The sequence below is a fragment of the Diuraphis noxia genome, unplaced genomic scaffold (genome assembly GCF_037042655.1).
Source record: "Diuraphis noxia isolate RWA-SAM2 unplaced genomic scaffold, SU_Dnox_SAM2 contig0001, whole genome shotgun sequence".
Classification (NCBI taxonomy): domain Eukaryota; kingdom Metazoa; phylum Arthropoda; class Insecta; order Hemiptera; family Aphididae; genus Diuraphis; species Diuraphis noxia.
The window spans coordinates 51637151-51653444 of NW_028301711.1; positions in this window are offsets into that span (position 1 = coordinate 51637151).

Genomic DNA, 16294 nt, shown 5'->3' on the forward strand with positions numbered 1-16294 from the left:
TGTTATAACTTATTAATAACTGATCGACATCGAAGACCGCCAATCCAATGATGTACGTAATGTAGACAGACGACGAGTGTAATTGCCGTCTACCGGAAATTCCTACAACTAACCTACACTTACCTACAAATTGTAATAATTAGTTATTAATTATTATCTACGATATTATATTATTATGTAATATTATATATGTATTATGTATTTATGTATGTAGTATAAGTGACTAATATAAAATATAGAAAAGTGTAATACAGTATGAATAATATGATATTTATGAATACCTAGTTTAAATTTTTTCAAAGCTTCCCCCCCCTCCCCCGAAATTTTTTCCTGCATTCGCCCCTGTATTATATCTTACACCAGGATACGCTATATAGGTATATGTAGGTACAGTAGCGTCTCAATTATATTTTTAGAATATCAAAGCGTATAAAAATAAATTCCACTTTAGGTAGGTACTGTACTTTTCAAGTTATGAACACAACCAAAAACACTTCAAGTGGCAAAAAAAAATTCGCATTTTGGAGGCTCGACCGTATATGCATTATTATTATATTGTTTTATAAACAAATAATTTTATCCAATGTAATTCACACTCGTAAGTTATAGTATTTAAGTACCTACCTAATTTCCTAATACCTATATAGTTATATAGACTATGGCTAAGGTTTTGTATTTTCATCACATAATTTAATACGATGTGTAATGAACGCATAAAAGCGATAACGGGAGGTTAGGTTAGTTTATATACTATAAACTGTTTTTATATATACTCAGTGGCGCACACTGGGGGGGGGGGGGTCAGGGGTGTCGACTGACACCCCTCAGAGAATTGGTTAGGTTAGTGAGTGTGACTGATTCTGGGTGAATTCGGATGTTATTTTGATAAATATTTGTTTGATTTAATATTAATTGTATAAAGAGTATAAACTCAGATTTTACTTGTGGGGTTGGTGGGTACCGCGAGATATATATTTTCGACACCCTTGTGAAAAATCTACTGTGCGCCACTGTATATACTTATATGATGTCTTACAACTTTCGATCTCAAGATGAAAAGCTTTCTTGGTACTCAACTGTATATGTTTTTGACGTATTACTTTCCACCGTTGATAGTTTTTAATCAGTATAATCTAAAGAATGTTGATGAAGGGAGGTCAGATACCAAATTCATTACTGACTTGAAAATTAATATATTTTAAGTGATTTGTTCCTACTCTAGGTTTTCATTTAAGGACAAAGGCCTCCTTTTAGATTTTAAATATTCCCACCACCCACATCAATTTTTTTTAACGACTGACATTTTTTATATTTGTTGTTATACTAAAATGTAGGTAGATAATAATATGAATCTATCTATAATATGTATAATGTAAACAGTTTTTTCAGTTTTTTGTTACTTGATATTAATTCTGTACCTACATATATCGTAATTCGTAGTATCGTATGCATCATCTAAAATTTTCAATTGATAGTTAGGTACTTTCCCATAATATATTTTGAAACAACATATTGGTGCCCTCCAATATATATTGTAATTTATAATCACCTCACGCGTAATGTTAGGTAAATATTATAATAATATATTACCTATATACCTATTTTAAGTACCTATATACATATTATGATGGCTGATGAGAAGGAATTAATATAATTTATTAAGTCATCAATGAAAAATTGTATTGTTAATGTTATTGTTTTGCGTACACACGCGTTATTAATAAAATTACAAAAATTATTTTATAATCAATATTACGTATTTTAAAAGAAACATAATGTATGACAGTAATGTCATCTATTTCTGTTAAACTTATTTGTGTTTATCTTTATTGTAACATTTTATGACAGTATTACAAAGCATGCGATAGATGTGTGCGCACTGCGCAAGCTATACGACACTTGTTAACGTTGTGAAATATCAGTAATTCCGAGGCCTACAACCGCTAGACGCGGTATTAAGCACACAGAGCATGCTCATTCTGTTGCACTTCGTCAATATCTTAAATCTTAATGTATACAATTTAGGAGTATGAGTATATAACAACTTTTCTCCGTTTTGTTTTATTTTATTATTATTTAATATCGTTTAGTTTAATAGTGTTTAGTACCATAATAATTATATTATTTAAAATAAATACTATGGGAAAATTGGAGTTACTTTTATTACTTAATTCTGAGTTGTATGAAAAATATGGTAAAGTATTTCTTGATATTGAACTTAAGTGTTTAGAGGAGCAGTATGAATATTTCTTTCATATTCTCCGGTTAAAAAATGAGTTTAATAAGTAAAGTTCAGCAGATTTTAAAAACAAACCAATTTTTGAAATACCTAATACACCCGGAGATGAAAGAAATATATAAACTAGCTAAATTAATTGCAACTATTCCAAGTGCAATAGCATCAGTGGAAAGAACATTTTATGCCCTTGAAAGAATAAAAACATATTGTATGTCTACTCTAGGGAAGATATACTATCTTCTCTTGTTATATTATCGATTGAGAAAAATATGTTAGAAGACTTAAAAATGAGCGATGATTTTTACAATAAAGTGACAAAAAAAAATTGTTGAAAAAGAAAGAAGAATTGATTTCATTTATAAATAAAAAAAAATGTGAAGGTAACTTATTTTAGAGTTAGTCAAGTTAGTCAAGTTAGTCAAGTCTCAATTAAAATTATTAAAGTATTATTAAAGTAAGAGCTATTGCATAACATATAAATTAAAGTCTTATTTATAAATGAATATAAATTTGTGTATTATTTATTAATTATAAATTAAATACCTAGAACTGTAATACATTATAATTTATAATAAATGACTAATGAACATTCCCATACATCGGAGTCAGCATTCGCCATTGTCTATAGCTAAAGACCTTTTTGTACTAGGATCATGATTGTGTAAATGTATTGTCAGCTTTAATATATTTGGGCGTCACCCGAGTGCGTCCCGAAATGATCCTTTTTTAATGTTCCTAGTGCGTCCAGAATAAGGTATCATCCGAGTACGTCCCAAGAAAAAAGGTCATATTTTTTACATAACCCGAATGCGTCCCAGTTCATTTAGAGTTACCCAGGGTACACCAGGGGGAGGTGAACTGGCTTACACCCCAAAAATATTTAGTTATTTGGTTATTTAATTATTATATTATAGTATTATTATAAAATTAAAAGTTTATTATTATATAAATGTATTCAATTATTTAGGTTTACATACAATTTTAAAATGCTGGGTTAATATTTAAACTATTTTTTTGGTTGACTTTTTAATGCCATGATTTTTACATAATCATATCTAGAGATTTTAAAAGTTTTGTATTTTTGTATATTTTCTTCGATGAATTTAATATTTTTTTCGTTGACTACTCTATTTTTTTTAGGTATTTGATTAGAAGTTTTATTTTCTTAGACAAATTAATAGTATAATTATACTAATAATTGTATATTTTCTTTTAATAAGTATATTATTAGTTATCAATGCATTTTATCCATAAAGATAAATGTTGTTAGCAATAATATCGCGGACGCACACGGGATATACCAATATTATTTGTGATATTATCGCGGACGCAAATGGGATATATCAACTTTTTTAGCAATATTATTGCGGACGCAGTTAGGCTATTAAAAAGGTACGATATGATAAACGGGACGCTCTCGGGAGTTGCCCATATATTTTTTTAATTACTATCTTACCTAACCTAAGACACTTACGTTACATTTTTTGTTCGTATAACGAAATCAAATAGTTTCAATTTTGAAGAATATTTGATTCAATGTACTTGTTTTGTTCCTTGATTTTTAAATCCATTATAAATGTAAATAATTATAACGTATAACTTATAAGTTATAACGTTATAATAACTGACTACTACTGTTAGAATTAATTTTTAAATACGCGTAGGCATATGAAAATGTTACACTAGACACCACATATAGTACACTACAGTGTTATTAAGTACAACTCGGACAGCATCTCTGAATCGTGATCTTATTTTAGATAATATTGATTGATAATGATTAGCAATAATATCATCCACATCTGTCACTCGGTTTTTACCTCGCACAGGTAAAAATGATTTCACTCGTCCAAACGGTACAAAATGATGGGCAACTCCCGAGTGCGTCCCGTTTATCATATCGTACCTTTTTAATAGCCTAACTGCGTCCGCAATAATATTGCTAAAAAAGTTGATATATCCCATTTGCGTCCGCGATAATATCACAAATAATATTGGTATATCCCGTGTGCGTCCGCGATATTATTGCTAACAACATTTATCTTTATGGATAAAATGCATTGATAACTAATAATATACTTATTAAAAGAAAATATACAATTATTAGTATAATTATACTATTAATTTTTCTAAGAAAATAAAACTTCTAATCAAAGACCTAAAAAAAATAGAGTAGTCAACGAAAAAAATATTAAATTCATCGAAGAAAATATACAAAAATACAAAACTTTTAAAATCTCTAGATATGATTATGTAAAAATCATGGCATTAAAAAGTCAACCAAAAAAATAGTTTAAATATTAACCCAGCATTTTAAAATTGTATGTAAACCTAAATAATTGAATACATTTATATAATAATAAACTTTTAATTTTATAATAATACTATAATATAATAATTAAATAACCAAATAACTAAATATGTTTGGGGTGTAAGCCAGTTCACCTCCCCCTGGTGTACCCTGGGTAACTCTAAATGAACTGGGACGCATTCGGGTTATGTAAAAAATATGACCTTTTTTCTTGGGACGCACTCGGATGATACCTTATTCTGGACGCACTGGAACATTAAAAAAGGATCATTTCGGGTGATGTCCATTTTTAAAATTAAATTCTAATCTTAATCGATTTTTGATTTCTAATTATTATTCAGAAATAGATAATAATTACCATTGATCATAATTTTATTATTATGATATTTATAATCATTCTAATAATATCGTCATATCGATAGAAATCTAATGCATTTTTAAGATCAGTTGTTTAGTCTCCCAGCTCCCAGTGATGAAATATTCTGTAATGGTCCCATACTGGGTCATATTGCTTGCCCATGCAGTCGTTTCAGTATGTGAACTATACAAAATAACTATCATTATCCCAAACTGGGCGATGTAAACTCCACTAGAATACTAGTTAGATAAAATGGTCTATGTAAACTCCGCCAGTTTTATTTTCCTACCTGTGATGGATAAATGGAATTTCCACCATTGTCAAGAACTTACTTATTTATAAAACTCAATATTATATCTAACTAAAAAAACTCAAAAATATTTTAAACTAATTTTTTGTCTTAAAATTGTAAATATTTTTTGGTGTATTATGCATAACTATTATTAAATGTGGGCAATTATTGTTATAAAAATTATGAGTTTTTATAAATAATTATAATAATATGTTAAGAACCCATGACTATTACATATTTGATTTTAAAACATCTATCTATGTTAATACATATATACAGGTATTTCTTTATAATCAAATACAGAATGTGTGTCGTATGACTCTGCTATCGTGGGAACCGCTGAATAAGGGTTGTTGATGTGACACTACGGAGCACCGTCTCGACAACACACAGTTATGTAGAGAGTCAGTCAGTCCTAGTTAGAACCAAGCATTATACAATATAACGTATGTTCAACCAGAGAATTCTATATTTATTGTACAATTAGTCGTAAAATAAAAAGTGTTTGATTTAACATTTGCAGCTATACTTAAATCTTTTTACTAACAATTTAATAAAAATACATTCATTATTTTAATATTAAATTGGTGCGTACGCTTTATTTTGTGCTGTGCGTAAAAACCATAACAAATATATCATATTAATTTTATATTATAACATGATCAACTAACGCAATTTACATGAACTCAATTTTATATGATTTTTGTTCACTGTTAAAGTTTACATGACCCCAATTTTACCTATTTTTATTTATTATTTTACCTATTCAGAATACAATGATAATATAATTGGTAAAGACAATGTAATATCCGGTAGGGCTAGGATTTTGTAGCATTTGCATTTTCTTTCATAGTACTCCAGGGCATAACTAATCAAAAACAAAATTCGATTCATTCATCACAGAGTTCAAATATGCAATTTTGTTTTTGCTTTTTCTTTTGATATTCGTAAATAAATGCTTTATTGCCTTATTGGTACTTTTTCGTCAGTTTATTAGCTTTTTAATTGGTCTTTGTTAATTATACGCATATTTAACATTTACGTACATATTTTTAATATTTATCTAAATTAATATTTTTTCATTTATTTTAATTGTATAATTATATATATTTTGTGAATTCGAAGTGAAATATTATCGCCTTATCGGAAAATATTTCTGAAAATAGATTCTTAGATTTTGTGATTACTGATTACCGAGTGGGGAGTAGTGGTTACGTAATACGACGTCTGTAATATCGTCCTAATATTATGTCTGGACTTCAGACGCAATGAGAACGATATTTATTGACTTGTTTACTATGTCTAAATTTACAATAATATTATTTAGAATTTCCTAATTATAGGAATTTCTATGGGGGTTGGGGGTTTATATTCGAGTGCTAGCGTACGGAGTATTGTCGCGACTCGCGGAACCACGATATCAGTAATCGACAATACGTTATGCCGACAAGTCAGCTAAACTTAAAAATGTTTGTCTTTTTTAGTTGCATTTTCCTGGTTAAATGCTTTTTTGTTGTAGCATTATTGGCAATTTTTTAATTCCTTTATTGTAGGTTTTTAGTGCTTCATTTTCCTAGCCTTAGGCCATTAGTATATAATAGTGTTGTGACGTTTGTTTAAATATTTTCAATGTGTTCATTACCTACCATAGTACCATTATAGTTATATTATTATGGGAGTTTACAAATAGCGTTTGAAAATAACTTTTCATATAGATACCTACCAATTTTTCTCAAATATTTGCAACAAACTGAAGATTTTCGATAACAGGTAACTGTACTCTTATCGAATTACATAATCAATCTGTTGGGTCGATAAATAAGATAAATATAAGACCAATAAATTGCGCTCGGTTATTTCCGTGACCTTAGGAGGGGTGTGACAAGGCTGAAAGACCGGGCGACACCATTTTCGGCCAAAATGAACCATTCCCTTTTCGGCCAGTTCACTTTTCGGCCATTCTGAAATGACCGTTTTCGGCAAACACACTATTTTGGTCACCAATGAAATATTATTTTATGAGAGAGGAGAAATAACACGAATAGAGTTTAATAAACGTATGTATTATAACCATAGACCTTATATTGATACATATAAGGTCTATGGTTATAACTAAAAAAAATTAAAAATCCACATAATTTTATACTTGTTGTGTAAATGAATAATATAATATAACTTTTATTTTGTATACTTTTTAACTTAATTCAATATATTATAAATTAATAATTGACAATTGTTGACGCATACTCGTATACAATAATTTTAGATGTCATTATTATTATTAATTTATCTTTATTATATTGTATTATAGGTATCTTATTCTCGTCGATATCTGGTTGATCGATATCATTGTTCAATTATATTTCAGTGTGTTTAATATATATCCGTGTACATATATGTATAATTATGTCTGCTGCCGTATATATCAATAAAGTACTTAGACATGCAAAATAATTGAATATTAATGTATGTATAATTAATATATTAATATTTTTTTATATATATTATTATTTTATACAGTCTATTAAAAAATTAGTGTTTTGGTAGTTTAACAAAAATAAAACGTGAAAAGAATATTTCATTGGTGACCAAAATAGTGTGCTGGCCGAAAACAGTCATTTCAGAATGACCGAAAAATGTCCCGCCCGAAAGACCAATATAGGACATTGAAAATTTAAGTAGGTAACTATTGTTATAAATGACTTAATATATTCGCATACCTACAAGATGTAATAGGAAAACATGACATATTAAATAATTTCTCTTCTAATCAATATTACTTTCTAGATTTTTAATCAAGAATACTGGTAAATGAAATTAAAAACTCTAAATTTTAAAAACTTTAAGAAATTGTGTTTAAATAGGAAAATAATAAAAAATGTTACTCAGTAATAGTTAGTAGGTGGGTAATTAAGCTAACTTTAATATAAAATAATAATAAAAGAGATCCGATATCACATCCAAGCGGTAAACGATTTGAATACACAAAAATGTCGGCGTGAACAGTACCAAAAATTTATATTTACCTACTAACTTTTCTTCTAAACTACTATAGTTAAAAAGTTGGTTGACAGCTCATTAAAAAGTGATTATAAACTACCTAGACAAAAATGTAAAATTAAAAAAAGGCGTGTAAATCGTGGATGTCGCTCTGCTGTACAGTAGGTTACAAGTGGGTTACTTTAATGGATGTAATTAAATTTGAATCCAATGATATTATAACATTGTATACGAAAAACGATTCTGAGCGAAGAGGGTTTATCTGTCTAGGATATATTATAGATTATGAAAAATCAAATCTTAGATTTAAAATAAAATTTTTTTATGAATTTCTAGCATAAAATAATTTGTGAATTTTCGTGATTTTTACGTATTTTGTCAAAACTCAAACTTTGAAAGCTTATAAAAAAAAATTGAGGTTATGAATTTATTTTATTTTTCAACTGCTATTGTAAAATGTGTTAGAAGCCTTGTATTAAATTTTCAAGCTTTTCTACCGAACAAATAATTTTTTATCGATATTTATAGAAAAAAAAAACTAAAAAAGTTGAAAATTAAAATGTCAGTAAACAGTTCAAAACAAATCTAAATATTTTGAAAATTTTAACAAATATATGAAATGCCTATATAAACATTCAGTCAAAATTTCAAGCATCTGCGGTCATTTGTTTTAGAGTTACACCAAAATAAGAAAAAGGTTAAAAGTGAAAATCCAATGTTGTAAAAATTTCAATTTCAATTGCTCATAAAAATTTAATTTGAATTTCCGGTGGACTTTTTATTTGTGGTAAAGATTGAAAAACTTGTAAGGAATCTTGCATTAAACTTTCAAATCTTAGATTTAAAAAAAAATTTTTTTATGAATTTGTAGCTTAAAATAATTTGTGAATTTTCGTGATTTTTACGTATTTTGTCAAAACTCAAACTTTGAAAGCTTATAAAAAAAAATTGAGGTTATGAATTTATTTTATTTTTCAACTGCTATTGTAAAATGTGTTAGAAGCCTTGTATTAAATTTTCAAGCTTTTCTACCGAACAAATAATTTTTTATCGATATTTATAGAAAAAAAAAACTAAAAAAGTTGAAAATTAAAATGTCAGTAAACAGTTCAAAACAAATCTAAATATTTTGAAAATTTTAACAAATATATGAAATGCCTATATAAACATTCAGTCAAAATTTCAAGCATCTGCGGTCATTTGTTTTAGAGTTACACCAAAATAAGAAAAAGGTTAAAAGTGAAAATCCAATGTTGTAAAAATTTCAATTTCAATTGCTCATAAAAATTTAATTTGAATTTCCGGTGGACTTTTTATTTGTGGTAAAGATTGAAAAACTTGTAAGGAATCTTGCATTAAACTTTCAAATCTTAGATTTAAAAAAAAATTTTTTTTATGAATTTGTAGCTTAAAATAATTTGTGAATTTTCGTGATTTTTACGTATTTTGTCAAAACTCAAACTTTGAAAGCTTATAAAAAAAAATTGTGGTTATGAATTTATTTTATTTTTCAACTGCTATTGTAACAATGTGTTAAGAGCCTTGTATTAAATTTTCAAGCTTTTCTGCCTAACAAATAAATTTTTATCGATATGAATTTTAAAAAAAACTAATAATGATCGAAAATTTCAAATGCCTATGAATAGTTCAACTTAAGTCAACATTTTTTGAAAATTGCATGGTGGATAGAATATACTTATATAAACATTAGGTGAAAATTTCATGTATCTATGGTCGTTTGTTTTAAAGTTACATCAAAAACCAAAATCGATTTTGTCGAAAAATGAGTGTGCGTAAAATTTCCCGTTTTTCCCTTAATTTTTAGTTTGTTTTTCTCGATTATTTAGAAAAATATTAAGAATTTTTTACTTTTGACCCCCCCCCCCCCCCCAAAGTACTAACTAGATTCACTTTCTGATCGAACGAGGTAATGAAGTAAAAAATCGAAGCATTTTTACTTCCCCAAAACGTGATGACAGACGCAAAAAAAAAACATCATGGTAAAATCAATACATTCATCGCTCCGCTCAGAATCTAAAATTTTAAGTTGAGATTTGTGCTGGAGTGGCGCAGTGGTCACGCAGTTGACTACGACTCATAGTCATCGGATCGATTCACAGCAAAATGCAAAAAAAAAAATTGTGCGGTTCTACGTGATAACCAAATCCCCATGCTGTCGTCCGATTGCGTCATCCGATTTCCAACTAGGTCCCATTCCATTGGGAGTGAAGACCACACATGCAGTGGCGATTTGGCCATGCTAGTTGGGGGGGGGGGGATAAAATGTTTTATAATTTTACCTATACCTTATGAAAAAAAATAAAAAATATTTATTATAAGTACCTTTCAGAATTCAGAGCAATATATTTATGTACACACTAGACATAGAATAAATTCCGATTAAGAGGACGCTACACCCGCATGTCTCGTCTCCGTCTTACACGCGTACTTGTAGTATGATAACATAGATAAGATATTTTGTTTGTGCCGTCGGCCTACAGTCCGACGTTAAACGACTGTGCAGTAGTGTGTGTGCGCGAGTGGACACTACACACTCGTCCACAGTCGTCGTCGTTGTCGTGCGAGCGCTAGCGGACGAGTCGTCCGCCTTGCACTCGTTCGCGTGATTATTATTTATTACGTTTCGGCCGTTTCGCTGTCTTTTATAAATTGTTAATAATAATTATAATGTTCATGTTTAATAAATATCTAATTGTGTTTTAATAATTGGCTTGTGAGTTTCCTAGTGTGTAGGACTAAGGCCCCTCCTACATACTACATAGCAAATTTTCATTCACTAGATTCAATATTGTGCTGTTAGTTTTGATATTAGAGTGAAATGACCCATCATCAAACTTTTTGGTAGGAACATTATCTGTTCTCATGTTGGTTTTTTACGATATTTTAATTTTTAAATGAATTATGTGAATTTTCAAATATTCACACTTAACATGATCATAACTCATTTAAAAATTAAAATATCGTAAAAAACCAACGAGAGAACACAGATAATGTTGCTACCTAAATGTTTGATAATAAGTGGATTCACCCTAATATCAAAACTGACAATACCCTATTGAAACTAGTGAACGAACATTTCCTATGTCGTACGTGTGTAAGACGGAGACAACACATGCGGGTGTAGCGTCCTCTTAATCGGAATTTATTCTATGTCTAGTGTGTACATAAATATATTGCTCTGAATTCTGAAAGGTACTTACGGGCGTGACGTCCTCTTAAGTGTACAAATCGATAAGTTATTTTTAGTTCAATAGGACTACGGAAAAATAGTAGGATAGGATAAGATAGGATAGATATGACAATAGTTTTTAATCTAGATAAAATAATCTGATAATCGTCGAGCGTCGTCGATCCACAATAAAATAATACTTTACTGCTCGGTGGTTTATTTTTGTACCACTACACAATGCATAAACAAACTCAAAATATACACAAAACATATTGCAATAGTGATACCATTGATTATAAATACTATAGATTGCTCACTGGCCGGTTTTTCGGTGGCGTACATTAAAACTCTCGATAGATGGCGATAAGAACAAACAATATTAATAAATTCGTATTTTATTCCAAATGCCGTAACCGCGATTGTCGCGGTGCGGGTATAACTGGTTTTTATCGTCACTCGTCAGTCGTCATGACGTCGACGACTCCCGATCCCGAAGTCCGACTTCTAATAATAATCAAATAATCACTATTTTTATTTTGAATGATTTGGTCGTGTGCGCTGTGTCTACGGGCATCAATTTTTATTTTTGTTTTACGTGACCGATCGATGTTCACTGAAATGAGTGACCATTTATTTTGCTCTCCGCTGATCGTCATTTCAATAATTATTTATATTATTAATTAATAATCAAACCTTCAACTATTGTCTATTAACTTATACTTTTTGAATAATAACAAATATTTAAAATCGTTTCAGGATAAATCGTTATCGTTACGCTATTTCGTAAAAATTTAAAATTCAGATGCACTTAAAATTTTTCCTATAATGACACTTCGAGTTTTCTCTATAGCTACTTGAAGGAAAACTTATGGAAGACTTAGTGTTGTATTTTCAATCCTTAGTTATAAATACAAAAATTTTTATGATTTTTCAACTTCAAAATTACTTGCGAATTTTCGCGTTTTCGACAGATTTCGTAAAAATTTAAAGTATAAACGCTTAAAAAAAAAATTGTGTAACGATTTTTAATTTTTTTTAGCTATAATAAGAGCAACTCATAAGGAACCTTGTATTAAATTTTCAAGTTTTTTTTGGTCATCCAAAAATTTTTTACCGACACTTCAAAAAAATTTGCTCATAAAAATCGAAAATTTCAGTGGTCTATAAATATCTCAAAAAAAGTCAAAATTTTAGATTCTGAGCGGAGCGATGAATGTATTGATTTTACCATGATGTGTTTTTTTTTTTTTTTTTTTGTGTCTGTCATCAAGTTTTGTGGCAGTAAAAATGCTTCGATTTTCGACTTCAGTACCTCGTTCGATCAGAAAGTGAATCTAGTTGGTACTTTGGGGGGTCAAAAGTAAAAAATTCTTAATACTTTTCTAAATAATTGAGAAAAACAAACTAAAAATTAAGGGAAAAACGGGAAATTTTACGCACACTCATTTTTCGACAAAATCGATTTTGGTTTTTGATGTAACTTTAACAAATGACCATAGATACATGAAATTTTCACCTAATGTTTATATAAGTATATTCTATCCACCATGCAATTTTCAAAAAATTTCGACTTAAGTTGAACTATTCATAGGCATTTCAAATTTTCGATCATTATTAGTTTTTTTTAAATTAATATCGATAAAAATTTATTTGTTAGGCAGAAAAGCTTGAAAATTTAATAAAATGCTCTTAACATATTGTTACAATAGCAGTTGAAAAATAAAAGAAATTCATAGTCACAATTTTTTTTTATAAGCATTCAAAGTTTGAATTTTGACAAAATACGTAAAAATCACGAAAATTCACAAATTATTTTAAGCTAGAAATTCATAAAAAATTTTCTTTTTAAATCTAAGATTTAAAAATTTAATACAAGATTCCTAACATATTTTTACAATAGCAGTTGCAAAATAAAAGGAATACATAGTCACAATTTTTTTTTTAAGCATTCAAAGTTTGAGTTTTGACAACATATGTAAAAATCACGAAAATTTGCAAATTATTTCAAACTAGAAATTCATAAAAATTTTTCTTTTTAAAACTAAGATTTGAAAATTTTTAATAATCTATAATATATCCTAGACAGATAAACCGTCTTCGCTCAGAATCGTTTTTGTATACAATGATATAATATCATTGGATTCAAATTTAATTCTATCCATTACAGTAACCCACTTGTAACCTAGTGTACAGCAGAGCGGCATACACGACTTACCCGCCTTTTTTTGAAAATTAAACTGTACATAGATAACACTAACATAGACATTTGGTAAAAATTTCAAGCGTTTACAGTGATTAGTTTTTGAATTACAACCATATAAAAAAATCGATTTGGTCTAAAAACTCCCGTTTTTCCGTCTTTTTTTTTTGTTTTTCTCGATTTTTTTGAAAACTGTTGGAAAATGTTAACTTTTCACCTCTATAATGCACCAAGGATATTCACTTTTACATCAGAAACCACCCCCCAAAGTTTGAAATTGAAGCATTTTTTCGACTAGTTATGCTGTCCACAGACACACATCATTGTAAAATCAATACATTCATCACTTCGTTCAGAATCTAAAATCAATAATAAATTATGATATACATACAAATAAATATAAATTTAATAAATTGGTTGATTTTTTAATCCTATTTTTTTCACATATTCTAAACGATTTATTTCGCAATCCTGGTATTTCTTCGTGAGATACCCTTAATTTATTGTTAGGAGGAGAGTTCATATAAATAAATGTTTCGCTTTATAATTTTAATAATACATCAATTACTATGGACGGAACAATGAGCAAAATAAAATTGATCTTTTAAATGTCGATGATATGATTCAGCTGCATTTGTAGTTCGTATAACCTCATTATCCGGAATTTCAGCCCAAATTTACACAGGTACCTAGGATTTTGGCGCTTTCGTAAGATACGATTTTGGCGCTTTTGTACGATAAGACTTTATTTTGTCTTATCTAATTTTGGCGCTTATGTCTTCCATCGTAACAGATAGAACTGACTTTTAGAATAACTTTTGTTCTAATTAATATTTTTTTATTTTTTTTGTTCATCATTAAGAGATCCTTGCGCTTACAATATGAAAAGAAAAATTTTAGTAGTAAAAGTAAAAATAAAAGAATTTAAATTTGATTAAATTTTTATTGAAAAAATTCAAAATAGCCAATTTGTAAATTTAATTTTAAAAAAATTTTAATGGTAAAAATATTTATCTAAATCTTGTTAATTTTTTAGAATTTTTTAAAATATCAATATTTTTTTGCATAAATTAATTTGGAGTGTTATAACTTCTTTCAAATATTATTTTCAATATAATTTCTGAAATGAGTATATTTTTTAAATTTATTAATTATATAATTTTCACAATTTTTGTTTTACGTTAAATTAGCATAATTTTTTTTTTTTAGTCAGTTCTATCTTATACACCCTGTATAATATATCCTAGACGCTAGACGGATAGACTAACAAATCATCTCCGTTCAGAATCGTTTTTCGTATACAATGATACCTATCATTGCATTCAAATTTAACACATCCATTAAAGTGACCTACTCATACAGCAGAGCGATACCCACTTGCCCACTTTTTTAATTACATAATTAATTTAATATTTCATATAACTACTTTTATTTTTGTATTTATAATATTTATAATTCATATACCTTCAATGAAGTCTGTACTGGAAACACTCCAGTTCCAAGTTTTGGGTGAATTTAATATATTAACCGACGATGTAGATCTAGTTACATATGCATCTATAACAATAATATATTTAATTTAATGTAGGAAACACGTGCGCTGTGTATAGTAGATATTATATCATAAAATATAATTATATAAATTATAAAGGCATACACATAAACTTTGTTAAACTGTCAAATGTTACCTACCTTCAGAATAATTTTTTGGAACCGCGTTGGAATTAAGTCGTGATTTAGGATCAACTGGATTAGAATACTGGTCTCTATTAAAATGTTCAGAGCATAAAAATCGATTTCTCATTTTTTCCGGGCTTATAGAATCCAACTCGACATTCCCTAAAGTTTGAAGTATGTTACTAGATTAGGTTAAATTTGAATTAAATAGGATTATAGGAACATTATTTAATAAAAAATAGCCCATTAGGTACTTGCCGGAATGGATTATCCACTTTTTTAATAAATTAGAATCCAACGTAAAGGTGTGAAATCGAGTTTTGGTATTTTTTTGCATATTATCGTGTGTGTGTGTGTGTGTGAGAGAGAGAGAGACATCGAGCCATTGACTAAATTATACACGAAACCAAAATAGATTTTGAACGTTTATTAGTTATTAGGTACTTAATATTATATTTAGCATTTCGCACTCAGTTAGGCGCTAGCGATTGCAGCGTTACCGTGCAAAACTAACCACGCGTCCGCAGCGCAGCCTAACGATACCGTGCAAATAGCACGTCACCGAAAAACCGGCCAGTGAGCAATCTATAGTATTTATAATCAATGGTGATACTTATAAACTTGTGTGGCTGCATTTAAAACGAACTAGGTACCTACCTACGAAGTATTTATGTACAACTAGCATAAAGAATTTGTTTTTTTTTGTATTATTTCTATGAAGTATAAAATAGACTATTTATAATAATATTAATTCGCCGAGGTATTTTATTTCAATATATATATTTTTTTTAAACAGTAATAATATTATTAGATAAAAAAGTACATTGTTGAATGTAGTTAACCAGTCTTAAAAAAAAAAGGTCATGGGAGGATGCGACACCCAAATCCCCCCCCCCCCGTAATTACGCCACTGCACACATGTCACCCCTTGGAGAAAGGGGGTAGTATCATGTATATAGTGATATATACATAGATAAATAAATCACATGACCTCTCTACTACTCACTTGTGATAAGCATTAACGAAG